Source organism: Oratosquilla oratoria, chromosome 2 (genome assembly GCF_046742065.1).
Source record: "Oratosquilla oratoria isolate Oo_2021 chromosome 2, ASM4674206v1, whole genome shotgun sequence".
NCBI lineage: Eukaryota > Metazoa > Arthropoda > Malacostraca > Stomatopoda > Squillidae > Oratosquilla > Oratosquilla oratoria.
The window spans coordinates 75,862,404-75,875,859 of NC_134778.1; the positions used below are offsets into that span (position 1 = coordinate 75,862,404).

General features: G+C 35.1%; 1 protein-coding gene across 3 annotated transcripts in view; it reads right to left on the reverse strand.

The window, feature by feature from the left end:
- Window positions 1-12,847, reverse strand: part of LOC143040297 (protein argonaute-3-like) — a 52,561-nt gene extending 39,714 nt beyond the window's left edge. Inside the window, exon 1 of one of the 3 annotated variants that reach the window (XM_076211156.1) lies at window positions 12,716-12,847. The gene's annotated coding sequence lies outside the window, so the exon portion shown is untranslated. The other 2 variants (XM_076211168.1, XM_076211177.1) reach the window with 2 other exon arrangements.
- Window positions 12,848-13,456: the final 609 nt, after the last annotated feature.

Genomic DNA, 13,456 nt, shown 5'->3' on the forward strand with positions numbered 1-13,456 from the left:
AAGGTTTGTGGTAAATTATGTGCCTCCTAAAATGGCTTCGTGGGAAGAGAGAGAACACAAGAATATGTTAGAAGACACAAGGATAACACTAAATAAGATAATGGAAGATGAAGAATAGTTATATTGGGTGACTTTAATTGTAAAGAAATCTGCTGGGAAGAGATGACAGTGAAGGTTGGAGACGACCTATGAAGAAATGTACTACTTGATTTGATTATAGAACATACAATGACACAATGGATACAAGAAAATACTAGGTATAGAAATGAGGAAGAGCCATCGAGACTAGACCTAATAATCACATCAGAACCTGAAATAGTGGACAAGATTGAATATAAGACACCACTAAGTAAAAGTGACCACATATTAGTAGAACTGGAACAAAATGAAGAAAAATACATGAAAAAATGAACAATATAGAAAGGGAAGAATGATGTTTGGAAAAACAAATTTTGATAAAATGAGAGATTTTTTTTTTTTTTTTTTTAAGTAGACTGGGAAAGGCCCTCAGGTGAAAGGTGCTCAGATGAGAGGGAGGGTGGGAGGGGTGTGGAGTGTATTTAGGGATGAAATGGGTGGGAGTGTTTTTATGCCTTTCCCTTTTTGGCTACCTCCCTTGGAAGGGGGAAAAAGCCTTGGTATATGTATGTATGTATGTAGACTGGGAAAGGATATACAAAGAGGAAACAACAGTAGAAGAGAAATGAAAAATTTTGACACCAATTTATAAGGGAGGAGTGGAAAAGTATGTTCCAAGACAAAAACAAGAAAAAGGAAATGTAAAATTTTGGTACAACAAAAGATGTAAAGAGTTAAAAGATAAAAGGGATAAACCTTGGATAAAATGGAGGAAATACAAAAAGCCTGAAAAATGGAAATATATACTGATTATAGAAATAAATATGTACAAGTGCACAGAGAAGAAAAGAGAAAATACGAAAAGGATGTCATAGAAAAATGTAAAGATCAACCAAAACTATTTTATAGATTTGTAAATAACAAAGTGAAAAACAAACAAGGTTTAGAGAAACTACGACAAGGAGGAGTTGAATACACAGAGGAAATAGAAATGGCAGAAATTATTAACAAGCATTTTAAATCAGTGTTTATGAGGGATGTCGAGTGGGAGGGGAAAGCCCCCCCCTATGAAAGAGTTAGAAGTAACAAAGAATGAAATAATGAATCACTTGTGTAATCTCGATGTCAGAAAATCGCATGGTCCAGATGAAATGGCAAACTGGATTTTGAGAGAATGTATTGACAAACTATCAGACAAAATACATAGTCTAATAAGCAGTTCATTGAAGGAAGGAAAAGTTCCAGAAGATTGGAAAAGAGCAAATATAGTACCAATATATAAAGGGGGAACAAAGAAGACCCTACAAACTATAGACCGGTCTTTCTTCCAATCCGAGGCAATTTGAATTTAGACAAGGAAGATTATGTGTCACAAACTTGATGTGTTTCTATTCAAGACTAATAGATATAATACAGGAAAGAGATGGATGGGCTGATTGTGCATTTCTAGACCTAAAAAAAAAAGCTTTTGATAAGGTGCCACATAAGAAATAGCTAAAGAAATTAGAAACTGCAGGAGGAATACAGGGCAAACTACTTAAGTGGATGGAAGACTTCTAGCATGAAAGAAAAATGAGTGTGGCGATAAGAGACAAACATTCCAATTGGGATGAGGTGATTAGTGGAGTTCCACAAGGAACAGTACTGGCCCCAATAATGTTTGCTATATATATTAATGATATGGATGAAGGAATTGAAAGTTATATGAGCTTCTTTGCAGATGATGCAAAAATGTTGAAAAAAGTGAACACTGACGAAGATTGTGAGTCACTGCAGTGATCTCAATAAAGTATTGGAATGGCGTAGGAAATGGGAGATGGAATTCAACATTAAGAAGTGTAGTATAATGGAATTTGGAAGCAAAAAAAAAAAATAAAAAAAATAGTGGGATCATATACATTGGGGGAGGAAGAAATTAAAAAAGTGGAAAAAGAGAAGGACCTAGGAGTCATTATTATGAATAATATGTCCCATGAGAAACGTATGAAATTTTTTTTTGGAGAAACTTATAATAGGATCAAAGTGGCATTTACGTACCTGGACTAAGAAATGGTGAAGAAAATACTAGTCACTTTGTTAAGACCAAAATTGGAGTATGCAGCGATGACGTGGTCACCAAGTAAAAAAAAAATGTATAACACAACTTGAAAGAATACAAAGAGCAATATGAAATTGGCACCAACACTTTCAGAACTATCATATGAGGAGAGGTTGGCAAAACTTGAGCTACAGACATAGGAGCAAAGGAGAGAGAGAGAGGAGACTTGATAACTATTTATAGAATCATGAAAGGCATAGAAATTATTGATAGAGGGGATCTAATAAAATGGGATGGTAGAGATACAAGAGGACATGGAAAGAAAACCAAGAAAGACAATTATAGAAGAGACCTGAAACAAAAAAACAGCTTTCCCCACAGGATAATAGACGTTTGGAACAGGTTAGATGAGAATGTGGTGTGTGCAAAAACGATGCACGAATTTAAAAACAGCCTAGATAAAACAAGATATGGAGATGGGACCCCATGAGCATAGCTCCCCTTCCCGTAAAATACAACTAGGTGTATATATATATATATATATATATATATATATATATTGGTGTAGCCAGGTAGTATATTCTCTTGTAAACATACGAGGTTGAAGGCTAAAGAGGATTCACTGTTGATTATTTTATTGCGTGTAGCTTCGATACAACGCACAATATTTTTGTCTTCAGATTTGACGTATCTTAGTAGCTGTCCTATTGTGGCCGACGTTTCGGAACTTCCTGGTTCCATCTTCTGGGCGATCTGATGTGCAGTGTCTGTGGATGTCGTATTTATTCATGGAGTTGGGATCATAAGGCTTTAGCAGGAAGAAGTCTCCTCTGATTGGTTGCCTTCAACCTCATATGTTTACAAGAGAATATATTTATATATATATATATATATATATATATATATATATATATATATATATATATATATATATATATATATATATATATATGCTAATAAGAACATGGGCACGTGTGTTCACTTATGCAAAGTAGACCACTTGGAAAAAGTGGTCTACTTTGCATATATATATATATATATATATGTTTGTATATATATATATATATATATATAAATACATATATGCATATATATGTACATATGGAAATTGGTATGTTATAACACATTTGTAAAAGTTCACTATAAACCCACTATTGGAGAAATAATAACGGAAAGTACAGGGAAACTGTATATTTCGACTACTATCTGTAGTCCTCTTCAGCAGAATGCTTACATGAAGTTAAGGTACAAGTATATATGAGGAAATGAGGGGTACATAGAAGGGGATGAGGAAAGTGGGGGGGGGGGCTTAGGTTACATGCCCTTGAAATGGTTGGGTCAAGGAAGGACAATGGGTGATATTTTGTCCAACCGCTCTCGACATTATTTTGTTGACCGCTAATTTGGTAATACAATCTGGGGGCCACTGACCTTTAGAGGTACTAAAGTTAGGATAATGTTTTATTAGAGAAGATTCTACAATTTTTCTTCGATAGCTACAGTGTGATTTATAAATAATTGATGCATTATCCCAATCTAATCTATGGTCTTTTTGGCTGGCATGAAGGAACACAGCAGAGTTAACTTGTCCATATTTTATAGAGTTTTTATGTTCCTTTAATCCACATCATCCCTCTGGTGTACATTAACTACCTTTCTAAAAATGCTGTTTGGATAATTGTAAATAAATTTGATTTGGTTATTAGGTAGAAGTTTGGAGACCGAGTTGATAGAATCATTAAATGGTACAATGATATTATTATTACCTCATTTAAACTTCTCCCTGGAGTTATTTGGTGTATAAAAGTTGGATTTGGCTTTATGTAGGGCTTTCTTTAGAAACCATTTCAGATAACCTACGTTAGATAGTTGTTTATCAATGATGTCAAATTCTATTTGCAGGAATTGTGGACTACAAATCCTAAGGGCTCTTAAGATATAGGCCCGATGCAACACTCATATCTCAGAGCCCAAACTTCTACCTAATAACCAAATCAAATTTATTTACAATTAACCAAACAGCATTTTTAGAAAGGTAGTTAATGTACACCGGAGGGATGATGTGGACCAAAACTCCGGGATATATAAATAGCCTTGTAAAGACTGTGATGATGTCTACTAGGGCCATACTGGCAGGAATTTGTCCGCGAGATTAAAGGAGGACTACAGATAGTAGTCAAAATATACAGTTTCCCTGTACTTTCCGTTATTATTTCTCCGATAGTGGGTTTATAGTGAATATATATATATATATATATATATATATATATATATATATATATATAAACACACACACACACATACACTTCAACGAACGGACGGCTTAGAAGACGTTCTGAAGAAAATTGAAGTATTGTGGATCCCAACACAAAGAGAAGTGCCTATTGTATTTACAGGGTGGGGGGGAAATTGCTCGTGGGGTAGTAGGAAAGTAGGGAAAGAGGAGAAGGGGAGGGATTACTGAGGGAAATGGAAGGAAATGAGGAAGGAGTAGACTTGGCCCAGACAGACAGGCGAAAGGTAAACAAACGGCCCCCCGACGACGATGAAATGTCTAATAAAAATGTAAAGATTAGAAGTATAGATAAGAGCAATACAGTAGAAAGTGATGAGAATATTTTCCAGGGATTTAAAGAGGGTGGGGGGGACACAAACCCCCCCCGACTGACAAGACTAGAAGAGAAGGTCGATAAGATGATCGAGGACTTGGAGCGTAGGTTCGGTCATGTTAACAATATTATACGGAGGGTTGAAAAATTGGAAGAACTAGAGAAGGCGAACAAAAACTTAACTGATGAAATAGAAAACCTGAAAAGACAGTTAAAAGAAGTAAAGGTGGAGAATGAGGAATTGAAGAGGAATAGTAAAGAAAACAGAGAGGGATGGAAGTCAATAAAAGAAAACAGTAAAGTTGCATTTACTGATATAATTAAACAGCAAATGAGAGAACAAACTGAAGACTCAGTTATTAAAGTGATGAGACAGGAGAATATAGTAAGAGACTTAGCTGACAAAAAGAAATGTATAATTATATTAGGAATGGAAGAGAAACATAACCCAGATAGAACCTCAAGAACCAATGAGGAAAATGAAAAAGTAAGCAGTTTACTAAAATTAGTTCAGGAAGATGAACCAGAAATTATGAAGGAAATTGAGGAAAAATTCAGGCTCGGAAAGTATAGTAAAGATAAGACCAGACCAATTAACCCCTTCCATACGGTGTTAAATTCAGGTCACAAACGACGGCAGAGAATATCTTATCCAAAACAGGGAAACTAGCAACAAGTGAACAATATAAAAAGGTATGGATAAAAAGGGAAATGAATAAAGAGGAAAGAGAGGAAGAAAAGCAGAAAAGACTTGAAGCTAAGACAAAAAACGAGAACAGAACAGAGTCAGAGAAAGAGAGATTCTATTGGAGAGTAGTGAATATGAAACTAAGGCAGTTTGACATGTACAAGAGAAAAACAAAAGGGAAACAGAGAACACAATGGAAGTGACAGAAAACTAAGAGTGTCTTACACAAATATAGATGGATTAATAACAGGATTGAATGAGCTGAATGATTATTTGAAAGAAAAAGAACCGGACATAATGGGAATTGTAGAAACAAAATTAAAAGGCCCACTACCACCCAACAGTGTAGGACATGATGCATATAATTATTGGATTAAAAACAGAGAGAAAAAGCAAGGGGGTGGAGTTATGTTCCTGACTAAGAAGGATATAAACGTGAAAGTGTCATATATGGAAAGAATACAGTAGAGATGATTATGATAGAAGTGGAAGACAGAGATAAGAAGAGCAGAAAGTTTGTGATAAATTATGTGCCTCCGAAAACAGCCTCATGGGAGGAGAGTGAACATAAAAATATGTTAGAGGACACAAAGATAACATTAAATAAAATAATGGAAGATGGAGGAAGAATAGTTATAATGGGCGACTTTAATTGCAAAGAAATCTGCTGGGAAGAAATGACAGTAAAGGGTGGAGACGGCTCATGGGGAAACGCTCTACTTGAGATGATTACTGACCATACAATGACACAATGGATACAGGAGAACACCAGGTATAGAAATGAAGAAGAACCATCGAGACTAGACTTATTAATTACATCTGAACCTAGAATAGTGGACAAGATTGAATATAAAACACCAATAAGTAAAAGTGACCACATATTGATTGAACTGGAACTTAATGAAGAAAAATATAGGAAAAGAAATGAGCAATATAGAAAAGGAAGAATGATGTATGAAAAAACAAACTTTGATAAAATAAGAGAATTCTTTCAACAAGAAAACTGGGAAGAAATATACAAAGAAGAAACAACAGTGGAAGAGAAATGGAATATTTTGACAAAAATTTACAAAAAAGGAGAGGAAAAGTATGTCCCAAGACAAAAACAAGAAAAAGAATATGTAAAATGCTGGTACAACAAAAGTTGTAGGGAGCTAAAAGACAAAAGAGACAAAGCCTGGACCAGATGGAAAAAAGACAGACCTGAAAAATGGAAAATATATACCGGTTATAGAAATGAATATGTACAAACGTGCAGAGAGGAAAAGAGAAAATATGAAAAAGATGTCATAGAAAAGTGTAAAGATCAACCAAAACTATTCTACAGATTTGTAAACAATAAACTGAAAACAAACAAGACTTGGAGAAATTAAGACAAGAGGAGTTGAATACACTGAGGAAATGGAAATGGCGGAAATTATGAACAAACATTTTAAATCAGTGTTTACAAGGGAGAACATACAACCTGAAGAGATTGAATGGAAAGAGAAAGTCCCCCCTATGGAAGAAATAGAAGTAACAAAGAATGAAATATTGACACACTTGAGTAATCTTGATGTCAGAAAATCGCATGGACCAGATGATATAGCAAACTGGATTCTGAAAGAATGCAGGAATGAACTGGCAGACAAAATTCCTTGAAAGAAGGAAAAGTTCCAGAAGATTGGAAAAAAGCAAATATAGTACCTATATATAAAGGAGGAAATAAAGAAGAACTCAAAATGGGATAAAGTAATAAGCGGTGTTCTGCAGGGAACAGTACTGGCCCCAATAATGTTTGCTATATATATTAATGATATGGATGAAGGAATTGAAAGCTATATGAGCTTCTTTGCAGATGATGCAAAACTACTAAAAAGAGTGAAAATAGAAGAAGATTGTGAATCACTACAGAGAGATCTATATAAAGTACAGGAATGGAGTAGGAAGTGGGAGATGGAGTTCAATACAAAAAAATGTAGTATAATGGAATTTGGAAAAAGCAAAAACAGAATAACAGGATCATATAATTTGGGAGAAGAAGGAATAAAAAAAGTAGAAAATGAGAAGGACCTGGGAGTCATTGTTATGAATAATATGTCACCTGAGAAACATATAAATAAGATTTTTGGAGAAACTTATAATCTAATAAGAACAATCAAAGTTGCATTTACATACCTGGATGAAGAAATGGTGAAGAAAATCCTAATCACCCTGATAAGACCAAGATTGGAATATGCAGCAACGATATGGTCACCAAGTACAAAAAAATGTATAAAAAAACTTGAAAGAATACAAAGAGCAATTACAAAACTGGCACCAACACTCTCAAAACTATCATATGAAGAGAGACTAGAAAAACTTGAACTACAGACACTAGAGCAAAGAAGAGAGAGAGGAGATTTGATAGCTATTTACAGAATCATGAAAGGCATAGAAATTACTGATAGAGAGAATCTGATAAAATGGGATAACAGAAATACAAGAGGACACGGAAAGAAAATAAAAAAAGACAGCTATAGAAGAGACTTGAAAAAGAACAGCTTTCCTCACAGAGTAATAAACAGTTGGAACAAGTTAGATGAGAAAGTAGTGTGTGCAAAAACAATACATGAATTTAAAAATAGTTTAGATAAAATGAGATATGAAGACGGGACCCCACGAGCATAGCTCCCCTTCCCGTAAAATACAACTAGGTAAATACACTTTCGTCGGATGGACGGCGAAGATTGGAGTTCTGAAGAAAAAGCGAAATCTACGTGGATCTCAACGTCAAGGAAGTACCTTATTGTATTTATATGGAAGGGGAAAGCTCATGGTGTAGTGGGAAGGTGATAAAAAAGGAGAAGGGGAGGGATTACTGAGGGAAATGGAAGGAAATGAGGAAGGGGAGGACTTGGTCCAGGAGGCCAGGCGTCTTGTAAACAAGAGAAGGACCGAGGATGATTTTGGAGATGATGGTATTAACAAAAATGTAAAGATTAGAAATATAGATAAGAGCAGCACAATGGAAGGTGAAGATAATAATTTCCAGGGATTTAATGAGGGGGGGGCATACCAACCTCCCCCGATTAGCAAGACTAGAGGAAAACTTGAAAAATGACCGAACATTGGGCAAGTAGGTTCGGTAACATAGCAAAGATTGCCAAGAGAGTTGAAAAATTGGAAGAACTAGAGAAGGTGAACAAAAACTTAACTAAAGAAATAGAGGAATTAAAAAGACAGTTAAAAGAAGTAAAAGAAGAGAATGAGGAATTAAAGAGGAATAATAAAGACTTATTGTCTTTATTATTCCTCTTTAATTCCTCATTCTCTTCTTTTAACAAAAACTTAACTAAAGAAATAGAGGAATTAAAAAGACAGTTAAACGAAGTAAAAGAAGAGAATGAGGAATTAAAGAGGAATAATAAAGACTTATTGTCTTTATTATTCCTCTTTAATTCCTCATTCTCTTCTGTTAACTGTCATTTTAATTCCTCTATTTCTTTAGTTAAGTTTTTGTTCACCTTCTCTAGTTCTTCCCCCTACAACTTTTGTTGTACCAGCACTTTACATTTTCTTTTTCTTGTTTTTGTCTTGGGACATACTTTTCCACTCTTTTATAAATTTTTGTCAAAATATTAAATTTCTCTTTCACTGCTGTTTCTTCTTTGTATATACCTTCCCAGTTTTCTTTTTGAAAAAATTCTCTTATTTTATCAAAGTTTGTTTTTTCATACATCATTCTTTCTTTTCTATATTGTTCATTTCTTTTCATTTATTTTTCCTCATTTAGTTCCAGTTCAATCAACATGTGGTCACTTTTACTTATTGGTGTTTTATATTCAATCTTTTCCACTATTTTAGGTTCAGATGTGATTATTAGGTCTAGTCTCAATGGTTCTTCATTTCTATACCTAGTGTTCTCTTGTATCCACTGTGTCATTGTATGGCCAATAATCATCTCAAGTAGAACATTTCCCCATGAGCCATCTCCACCCTTTACTGTCATCTCTTCCCAGCAGACTTCTTTGCAATTAAAGTCGCCCATCATAACTATTCTTCCTCCATCTTCCATTATCTTATTTAATGTTATCCTTGTGTCTTCTAACATACTTTTATGTTCACTCTCTTCCCACGAGGCTGTTTTTGGAGGCACATAATTTATCACAAACTTTCTGCTCTTCTTATCTCTGTCTTCCACTTCGATCATAATCATCTCTACTGTATTCTTTCCATATGTGACACACCTCACATTTATATCCTTCTTAGTCAGGAACATAACTCCACCCCCTTGTTTTGTCTCTCTGTTTCTAATCCAATAATTATATGCATCATGTTGGGTGGTAGTGGACCTTTTAATTTCGTTTCTACAATTCCCATTATGTCCGGTTCTTTTTCCTTCAGATAATCATTCAGCTCATTCAATCCTGTTATTAATCCATCTATATTTGTGTAAGACACTTTTAGTTTTCTGCCACTTCCATTGTATTCTCTGTTTCCCTTTTGTTTTTCTCTAGTATGTCATATTTCCTTACTTTCATATTCACTACTCTCCAATAGAATTTCTCTTTTTCTGACTGTTCTGTTCTCGTTTTTTTTCCTTAGCTTCATGTCTTTTCATTTTTTCCTCCTCTCTTTCATCTTTATTCATTTCTCTTTTTATCCATACCTTTTTATATTGTTCATTATATTGGCCAGTCCTCCAAATGTTGCTATTATTATTTACTTATTATTGAAAGAAAATATATTATTAAAAGAATTGAAAAAATACTTATATATCATTTCAAGTAACAATATTTTTTGCACATACTGTGTGAAAACAAAATGAAATTTATGAAACAAATTATCTAAATTGAAATTATAAAGTGCACCAAGCCAGGGCAAGCCTTCAAGCTTAAAAGGTTGTTTTCGCTGGGCCGAAATGACCGGTGATTTCGGCCCAGAAAAACCCTGGGCCAAAATCACCTTGGGCTAAAATCACCTGATCCTGTTGATCCATACCACCAGTGATCATGGATGGCGGGCTGGACGAATCGTAGCTGTGGTCTGTAATTTACCAGAGGCTAAAAATGCAACTTCTCTTTCATTTGAATTCCCCCTTCCCCCTACACACACACATACCCGACCTACGTTTGTGCTGAATTACACAGAATTTTCATAAGTTTACTTTATTAAAAATTCCAATCATACCTTACTCGTAATTCAGCATAAACATGGGTCAGGTATGTGTGGGGGGGGGGGGGAAGGGGGATTCAAATGTAGAATTTACGCCCAGCGAGCCGAGATCAACCCTGGCACGACCGACATTGGAGCGATTGATCAAATTCAATAGTAATTTATGGTACAAATGACAAGGACTGTTGGTTTTAGATTATGTTTACTTAAAAAACGGTAAAAATAACGGGAAGAATTAAATGGAGTTTTGACCCTAGTTAGGACGTGTTGACCAGGGGGCATTTTGACCCGAGAACGTTTTAGTCTCACCCGGGGACGTTTTGGTTTCACCCAGGGACGTTTTGACCTGGGGACATTATGACCCAGGAACGTTTTGACCGGTAAGCTCTTGGGCAATTAACAGATGGTGGCAGAACCCCGTGCTCTCTCATAAAGTCCAAGGAACCCCTGTTGTATTTGTAACAGTGCTTATCAATGTCACCTGGAGTTGGAGAACACCACAACATGAAAGCCATCATCTGATATAGGTAGGTCAAACACCACCAGAGGCGCCACCGTCAATGATGAGCACAATAGCGCGTCATTTTATGTGCATGCCATGCAAACGGCCAAATTTACATACCGCCAGAAATTTAATTCATACAAGTGTTCTGCGAGTGTATTTACTACGATCGTAGTAAATTTCAAACAATTACATCATCAGTTACATGTCGGTACATAAAAACAAAAGATAAACATGGCGGCTTGCATTCAGCAGTAAATCGAAAATTGGTTTATGTTTCAGCGTAAAAAATGAGCTAAATTGATTCAGTTTTGGCAACTAACCAAAATAAAGGAAATAGTCTCGTGGATTATTCTAATACCAAAATAAAGGCAGCGTGTTATGGTAGAGCTGAGAAATCGGTGGTTTTAATTTTTTTTTTTTCTATCGGGTCGGATTATCGGATAACAACATCAACATCCATCCTGCCATCTTATCTATCACTGGTGGTATGGATCAAACTTCACTCTATCAAGTTTCTTACTATTTTGTTATTAGTGCAATAGACTTATAGTTGAATTATTTGAACTAGTTTCTTTAAAATGTGTGATTTTCATGTAATTTGATCAAAGAGAAGTTACGTTTTTATCCTCCGTAATATTACGGACCACAGCTACGATTTGTCCTGTCCACTATCTATGATCACTGGTGGTATGGATCAAACTACACTATTAAATTTGTTACTATTGTGTTATTAGTGTAATAACTTGCATATAGTTGAATTATTCAAACTATTTTCTTTAAAATGTGTGATTTTCATGTAATTTGACGGTATTCGTAGCTGTGGTGGGTAATTTTGTAGAGGATAAAAACGTATTTCTATGATCAAATTACATGGAAATCACACATCTTAAAGAAAATAGGTCAAATAATGCAACCATATGCTAAATTACTATATAAAATTGTGCCTGTCAGTAAGAACCGTCATTGTTTACGTTTGATCGGTGATTAGTCAGACCGCACGTTTCGGCCGATTTCCTGGGACAAAATAGGCCCGATTTAATTCCATTCAAAATGCAATATCTCGAGAACTAGGACAGCTAGATGGATAATTCAAATTGCATTATACTCATAGCAACTTTCTGCATCCCATGAGAACTACTTCAGCTCAAATATCAGGAATTCCATTTTCATGTTGACCTAACTATCTGATAGTGACTGGACTGGCATGGCATCTGGGCCATAACCCAACTTCATTTGTTAGTAATTTTTTTTTTTTTTTTGCTCGTAGCAAGGTTTTTTTTGTTTTTATTTCCTCCAAGAAAATCGCATATTACGTTTATGTATTCTAATTTACAAAGTTAGTATTTAATTTTCTAATGCTACGAGTATATCGCGTAGGTGTGCACAACTAAAATAATACCCGATGTTTCTCCCCCTAGACCGTACTCATCCAAGTTAATCGCTGCTCGCATTGTTCTAGAAGTCTTTACTTTTCTAAGCTTAGCTCACTTAATCGAAGTAGCCATTGTCACATTGTGTATCGGGCTGGGCTTCTTCATTTATTCCTCTTTGAAACCCTGTGACTCTCTCGTCCAAGATAAACTTCGCTACGTCGTTCATCTTAACTTCCCTCACCATCCTATTTCACTTCTATCTTCCTCCGTATGATTTCTCTCTCTTACCTGTAAAAATCCCTCGATGTCGTAATTACTGTCAATACGATTTAAACTGCTTGAGCGTAACATTTTTACTTTTCTATTTGTATGCCTATTGTATGTAAACAAACTAATGTGGCAAATGCGATTATGTTTTTATGATCGATCACGATTCAAATGCGGCGAATGCGATTATGTTTTTATGATCGATAACAGTTTAAATGCCCTCGATGTGACCTAAATTTTCTCTTTTTTTCCATCTGCTCTCATGTATTTTGCACACACCAATTATTTCACTCAATGAATAAGAAAAATAATCAAGGTCAGACCTTCACTTATAGGTCACGATCTATCAGTCAAGTCTTACGTTTTTGCGTAAGTTATGGTTTGCAAGTCTTACAGCGTAAGTTGAAAATCTTACGCTTTTTCTCCGCATGCGATGCGTTTTTTAATGTGTTTGTTTTAAACAGTATTGTTGACAAGAACCTTTGTTAGCATTACTGTTTTTCATTATGTGGTGTTCATACTGTGTCGTGTGTTTATATTGTGATTTCATTTTGCATTTGTTTTGAAACAAATAAATATTGAATTACAAAAATATCGTTTTCTTATGGTTTAATTGCCGTTTTATACACAAACTTATGGTCTCTAAAAAACGCAAAATCTTACGGCAAGACGCCACAGTAGCAACAGGTATACGATCTGTCGTGCTGTTTTTGATTTGCTGCATCAAACCTGGCCACTATTCCATCAGTCCTATCAATCCAA